Genomic DNA, 6,877 nt, shown 5'->3' on the forward strand with positions numbered 1-6,877 from the left:
GGTAATCCAAACGACCCACATTCGAGTGCATTTGTTGCCTGTTTGACCAAGTTCAGGCAGGGCTGCAGCCAGGGCTTTCTATTGGGGCCAGATTGTAGATAGCAGAGCGGAAAGAATCTGAAATTACCGAACAGGAAAGACTTCTCTGTTGTGGCCTTACCCTAGGGTTTCCCATGCTCTATGTTGTATTTCCATCATTAATGGCTAGCCATGATACGGAGGCCGATTCTGCAGAAATTTGGACAACGAAGGATTTTTAGCTTCGGTCGTAATTTGGGGCTGATCGATTTTCGATTTCAATGATGGGTTTTCGTCTCTCCGGGTAGAAGGACACTCGAAGAAAGTTCCCTAAAAATCTATAAGGCCAATAGCTCCAAAACATGTTCTTCAAACCATAAGTTTTTACTTCCAAGAACTTTTCAATCGCACACGGGATAATTTGAAAAATTCTAAAATTTCTTGTAAGACCCTCTTAAGTTCCTAAAATAAGTTTTCCTCAGTGCACTTTGAAGGTATATCTACTTATACTCAGTGCTCTGCCCTGCACTCCAGTGAGAAATGAATCTCCCTGCACATGGAGGCAGTCTGCTGGGCAGGAGCTGCTCTTGGCTGATTTTTGCTGCTTTTTCCTGGCTTTTTTTTGTGGTGCTGCATGCAACAGCAGCATAAGAGAGGCACTCTGTCCCCGGCCTGGGCTGGCTCTGTGGCAAATGAAATTCACTTTTACCCATTCTTCACCCAGTCTTTGCAGCAGGTCAGGTTTTCAAGCACAGTCGGAGCCGAGAGCCAAGAGCCAGCGACAGAGCCAAGAGCCAGAGCCATGGCCAGTAGCTGGCCGTCGAGTCGACCGGTTTTTCCCAGCTGCAGTTGGAAAATTTGTTTACAATAATACTCTCCGGGTCTGTGTTTGTGTTTGTGTTTGCGTTTGTGTCCGATGTGGAAGTGCACTTAAGTGTGGGGCGCGTGTGCTCTGTGTGGGGACTCTTACTTTCAATTTCTGCACTCATTAGCCGGCCAGCCACTGCCAGTACGAGTACGAGCTCATATACCGGATCAAGGCTGGTCTGGGTCCGGCTTTAATTTCATAATGTCAGCAGGGCCGTGCGAGGGGCCCCTACATGGAGAGAGCAGAGCCAGAATGTTCGCCAAAGTATCTTTTTGGCAACTATGCTTTTGATGGGCTGCTAAAAACTTTCTCTGCGAATAACTTTTGCCCCGAGATTCGACATCCAATCACCAGCCACATCCACATCCACATACAGCAGCAACTTCGGATTTGGCCACAACTTCACTTCACTTCCATTCAGTTCAGTTGCTGTTTCCAGTTAAAGCCGCTTCTTGTGTGAAGAAACTTTTTGGGCCACAACTTTTTTTGGGGGGCACCTTGAGGAGAGTCTCCCGAATTAACAAGACCTGTGTGTCTTCTGTCTGTCTGCGGCTGCAAATGTGTTTGCACTGCAATGAAATTGGAAACGAGATCTGCAAAAGTTGAGTAATTGAGCTGACTCTGATTCTGATTCGGATTCTGGTTCGCTGGTTCGCTGGCCACTCGACGGAGAATCGTGCCCCAGCAATCAACTTTGGACCGAGTCCGGGCCCAGTTGTAGACCAAAAAAGGGAACAATGTCAGAGCTGGGCCACTGCACAGAGAACAAAGCAATAAAAGGCCCGAGAAGTGGGTTGTTGTTCGCTGGGAATGGGGAAATGGAAATGCCTTGGAAAAATCAAGAAGGAAATGCAACGTCGCGACGTTAATATGGCCGGGAGGAGGAGGAGGAGGAGGAGGCGAACGCATATGCTTGACACGGAAAATGCAATCCCCCTGCATACTAATGCCACACCGAGGAAATAGAGGCTCATAAAAATTACTTTCATGGCTCTAAAATACCATCTACTCGTAGCGAAGCCAATCCGTAAGCGGTCGCTCATGTCAGCTGAAAGAAACTCAAACACAAACTCGAACACTCAGCCCCAGCCCACGTGAAAAGGCAGCCCACAGTCAAGACAATCTTCGAGTAGCTGGCAATCCATGTGGGCGAGGCCGAGTGAAAATTGCGTGCAATTATCCAAAGATGATATCAGCAGTAGCCGCTGCAGATACTCCTCACAGTACAGTATCTGTATCTGTATCTGTATCTGTATCTGTATCTGTATAGATTGTATGTGCTGTGGGCTCTGGCGAGGCCCTTAGGCTCTGATTTGTTGAACGCAAATATTGGTTTCGCTTTTTATTGCTTTTATCGCTGTGAGTCGAACTGGTTTTTAGAGCCAATCGAAGCTATAAATAAATAATTATTTTTGTAAAATGCAATCAGAGTAAAGGCAACTGTCGTAGACACTGAAGTCCATGGTTTGTCGTAAGAAATAAATGATGATAATAATATATATAAAATAAAGTAAATATAAACATAAATTTTTGCCAGTTCAGTGCTCTGAGAAACTCAAAATAAAATATCAACAGTAATTAGTTCTGAATCAGAAAAAATCTCTTTTTCTTTCCTACATTTTTAAGCGTTTATTGATCAGTCTTTCAGTAATACAAATTATTTTTTAGTGTCTACAAAGACTGCTCTTTCCTCATCCATTAGCTAATGTACCCTTCGAAAGTCAGTCTGTGAGTCAGCCCATAATTAAATGGCTAAATGCAGCTTAAGCTTGTTCATCTGGGGCTGTATCCACTCACGTAACCGAGATAGACAATTCAATTTTAGTCAGCTTATGGCCATTGTTATGGCTGTTATTGCTGACTTACATTTGAGGCTGACAGAAGCCAGTGGCCAGTAACGCTGACCGTTGGCGTTTCAGCGTACAGTAGGAAAACAAAACGATACGAAAATAAACCACACCACACTTGGCCGGACGGACGTACAGCTGTGTGGGCCATTCAATAAGAATTTCAATCGCCCGAGCGACACATTGCACAGGCACTTCAAGGCAGCTGATGCCACGCCAAAGCCCCAACATCAACAATAACAGCTCACACTCTTGGCCACTTTGGAGCTGCCCCAAAAAGTGCTACCATTTCTGCGACATGGGCAAAAGGCAAAGATTGAGACAAGCCCAAGCCGAAGCTTCGAATACACTTTACGGTATTCGGTATCCGAAATATTTATTGAGCAGGACAAAAGGACAATCAAGAGGGATAGGAATCGATAAAGACTATAGCGATATGCCTATCTCTCTGGCTGCCAAACGTCTGCCCAGAATTATATGACCCCTATTTGAAACCGATACAAAGTTCTCAGTTGCATTTCCGTTGGCCGCCATCTGATTCATCGATGTGCGAATACTTATAAATACGAGTACGAAATGTATCTATACGAATCTCTGGTTGATTAAATCAGCCCCATTCTGCCGCCGTCGCTTGTTTACAGAGATTTTTTCCGTCACATTCTCAAATATGTTTCACAGCCATTTTGGCCATTGAATTTGTCAGGCACGGCACAGAAAACACGGCACGCGAAAATACGAGTGAAACAGAGTCGCCGGCATCCATTGACGGACTTGATTCTGGCCAGATTCTGGCTGTTGTCTCACTCTTTATTTTGTTGCTGTTTGGCGGCCAGCTTAATGTGATTTGACCAATTTGGGGGACTCTGTGTCCAAACGGCAGAGCGTTAATTTGCCTATAATTATTCTGGCATGTCTATGAGATAATTGCGCCATTGGAACGGGCGAATAATAATGGACAAATCGTGGCCAATTCTCGTTAGGCAATTGTCGTATAAAAGAATTGAAACTGAGTAAAAACGAAATCCAACTGTCATAAAGAGAACTGCATTAGTGGGTAAACCTTTCTCCCAGTACCAGACCACTCCCTGTGGTCCATTCGCTTTCTTTTCATCAGTCTACGAGTGTCAACAGCATCATCATCATCAGAGTTTGAGTTCAGTTTTGATGGGTCTCGTTAAATCACAGTTAACCCGATTTGCATTTGACTTGATTAAGGTTTTCGCGAGCAGTTCAGTTCGTTCTGTCTGTATCTCTATTTCTGGCCAGTCTGGCCAAGCCCAGAGCCAGTCTCCGACCCAGTCATGTCTCAAATGGAGCTATCTCTCGATAGAGCTCTTATTTGCTGTTGTGGCAGCTGTTTTCGTTTCATAAAAATGCAAATAGCTACTCGTACAACAGTGCCAGGTTCAACGCGTGCGAGAAGTAAGAAAAATATCGTTATTAAACCCAATAACTGTCACCAGTTTTGTGCATTAATTAGAGGCCATTTCTATGCATATTCGACTGCCCCAACACACGGAACAGAGGAAAAACATTCTGAGAGATACATATTCCGTGTTTCCAGCGGAAATAGAAAAAGACCAGCAGCGGCGGCAGCATCGGCAGGCGAGAAAAGCAAACACGACAGAAATTAAGGAAGCTGCTGAAAAGATAATGATAAATGTTCGAGCGATGGGCGGGCCTGGGGATGAATGAATATTTATGAATGATTAATGAGTGGCAAGACATGGCCCAAAGCCAAAAGAAAATCTCCAATTACCTTCGCCTGGGACGGGAACGGGGCTGAGGATGAGGCTGTCGTGCAGAACTCAAAGTCCGCTGCTATCAGACATGGTCAATGCACCCGAGCGTGCCACAACTTATCTCAAAACTGTTCGGCTCCTCCCCGGTCCGTGCGAGACAGACTAGACATGACATAATGCTCAAATATTTGGATCTTGAGCACATAAATAAATCCAACACAAAGTATCTTTCGTTTCGTTTGATTTTTATAGCACATCAGATAAGAGCCCAGAAGTAAGCTCATTTCGGCCTTATCGCGCATAAAGAAAACAGCAAGAGCGCACGCTGGCAGGTTCTTCTGAATGTGTGTGTGTGCGTTCCAAAACTAACAAATAATACAAAGTACATTCCCTTGTCAAGAATCAGTGTCAAGTCGAAAGTCAAGAATTTTCAGCTTAATGGCCATGCAGCAAAGTGCCAATTAAACGCAATCTGGCGCTTGCTAAGAGTATTTCAGCTGAGAGAGATTTATTTAGAAAAGATACATTTTTTTTGTTGGAAAAGAAAATCTTCAAAACCGCAGGAAACATCTGATGATTCCATATTATGCACATGTTCTCCTGAAGATTTCCCCTTTCAATTTTATGCACTTGTATCTTCCCATCATTGAGAGCGTGAGAAAGTATCTTGACATGAACTTGAATTATGACTTACGCTTCCTTTTGTCCAAGTCCGCATGGGAGAACGGCATTCGAGTGCCCTCTAGATCGACAGACAGACACGATTGACGGCAATTGTTGGCACTTTGCTGGTAAACGCCCTCAAATCATTTCACACCTACAAGATACTTTGCTCTAGCGAACAGATACTGTTTCTATTTATCGTTGCTGTTTCGTGTTGTTGTGGCATTTGTGTGGCAGTATTACTCATGTCATGTGGCTGCTAGCTCGTAACTTTTCCATCGTCACAGTCGCGTTGCAAATCGAGCTTCAGTCACTATCAAGCCGTGTTGGCCCTGGTAATGGACTGGAATCTTCGGCGATGGCAAAAAGGCACATATCAAGAAGGTTTAGACGTGCATAAGAATTAAACCGGGCTTAGCCTTAGAAATTTCAACAAGAAGGGGATACAGGGGAAAAGCTGAAGACAAGGCACATGAGCCGACTGAAAGTATCTGCCAGATACAGGCGCTCCACGCATTCGTGGAGGAGTGGGTGCATCGCACACAGCCAAGAGCCCTGAGCCGTGAGCCGTGAGCTGTGTGTGTAAGTCAACCCAACAGATACATGTACGAAAACATTGGGACATTCCAAGAGACAGAGACAGGGACAGGGACAGAAAGAGAAGAGGGAGAGGGAGAAGCAGAATGTGGAGACTGTAAGTATAATTTTTACCTTTGCGGTGACGTTGCTTCTTTGTTCTTTGACTCCACTGCTCTGCCTCTCTCTCACTCTCTCTCTCTCTTTCTCTGTCTCTCCTTTTCTGTTCTGGGTATTAATTAAATTTATAAACCGTTAAAATAATCAGAACCCGACTGCGAATTCCTTCTGTGCAAGCTCTGAGATGCAACCAGCAGCAATTACGAGTATATTCGCGAGGAGAGAGCGTGCATGTTTCTTTACCTTTTGGTTCTGAGATACTTTTGTATCTGAAGTTCGTAGAAGTTCGTTAAAGTTGCCTGTTGCCTGGCAATCTGATGCCAAATTCTCTGTTGTTTGGCAAAGAAATTATCCAATTCGTTTTCTTTTAGGGGGGGTTCGCTTTTGGGTTCGTTGCTTCGAAGTCGCTGCTATTTTGCATACCATTCGATAGATACTTTTCGTATGGGTGTGTAATTCTTATATCAGCCGCAATAAAAAGAGCAACAAAAAAGAACACTGCTGCGGCACAGGTAGAAAGACACAAATCTTAAACCGGCAATCTCATCGCACTCACACACATACACATGCACACGGACACGCACACTACGAGTGGTATCACCAACACCGGCGCACGTTCAGCCGTTTGGCTGTTGTATCTATCGGATGCGAGCTGGAACAGCGACGTTCGCTCGGCTCGAGACGGTTTCGTTGACTGAAGTCGGGTCTGGAAGTCGATCGCCGAGATTCGAGCGGTTGAAGCAGCCAGCCCCGCCGCACGGTTGAAAGCAACAGGTTGAAAGGCGGCCAAGAGAGCGGGCCGACACTGAGACTGAGACCGAGGTGCCTCTCTCTGGTTCCTCTCTCTGTCAGCTGCTACCTGAGGCGCCCGCTCCGCCCTTCCACCATTATCATTAGCCAGAATGCGCGCCTGGCGGCTTCGCCCGCTATCAGTTCAATTACGTATGAGAAAGCCGAGTGGCAGTGGCAGTGGCAGTGGCAGTGCCATTGTTCTGGTCGCTCTGGGACGGTACGGGGCAGCACCAGACTGCTTTTCGCGTGAA

At 45.5% G+C, this 6,877-nt stretch overlaps 1 protein-coding gene across 1 annotated transcript in view; it reads right to left on the reverse strand.

The window, feature by feature from the left end:
* The window catches only part of LOC6588325 (synaptotagmin-like protein 4), a 44,847-nt gene extending 38,614 nt beyond the window's left edge, over positions 1-6,233 (reverse strand). Inside the window, exon 1 of the mRNA XM_026993899.1 lies at positions 6,078-6,233. The gene's annotated coding sequence lies outside the window, so the exon portion shown is untranslated. The remainder of the gene's footprint in view (positions 1-6,077) is intronic.
* Between the last annotated feature and the right edge of the window lie 644 nt (positions 6,234-6,877).

Source organism: Drosophila persimilis, unplaced genomic scaffold, assembly GCF_003286085.1.
Source record: "Drosophila persimilis strain 14011-0111.01,24,50 unplaced genomic scaffold, DperRS2 tig00000000-arrow-pilon, whole genome shotgun sequence".
Taxonomy (NCBI): Eukaryota; Metazoa; Arthropoda; class Insecta; order Diptera; family Drosophilidae; genus Drosophila; species Drosophila persimilis.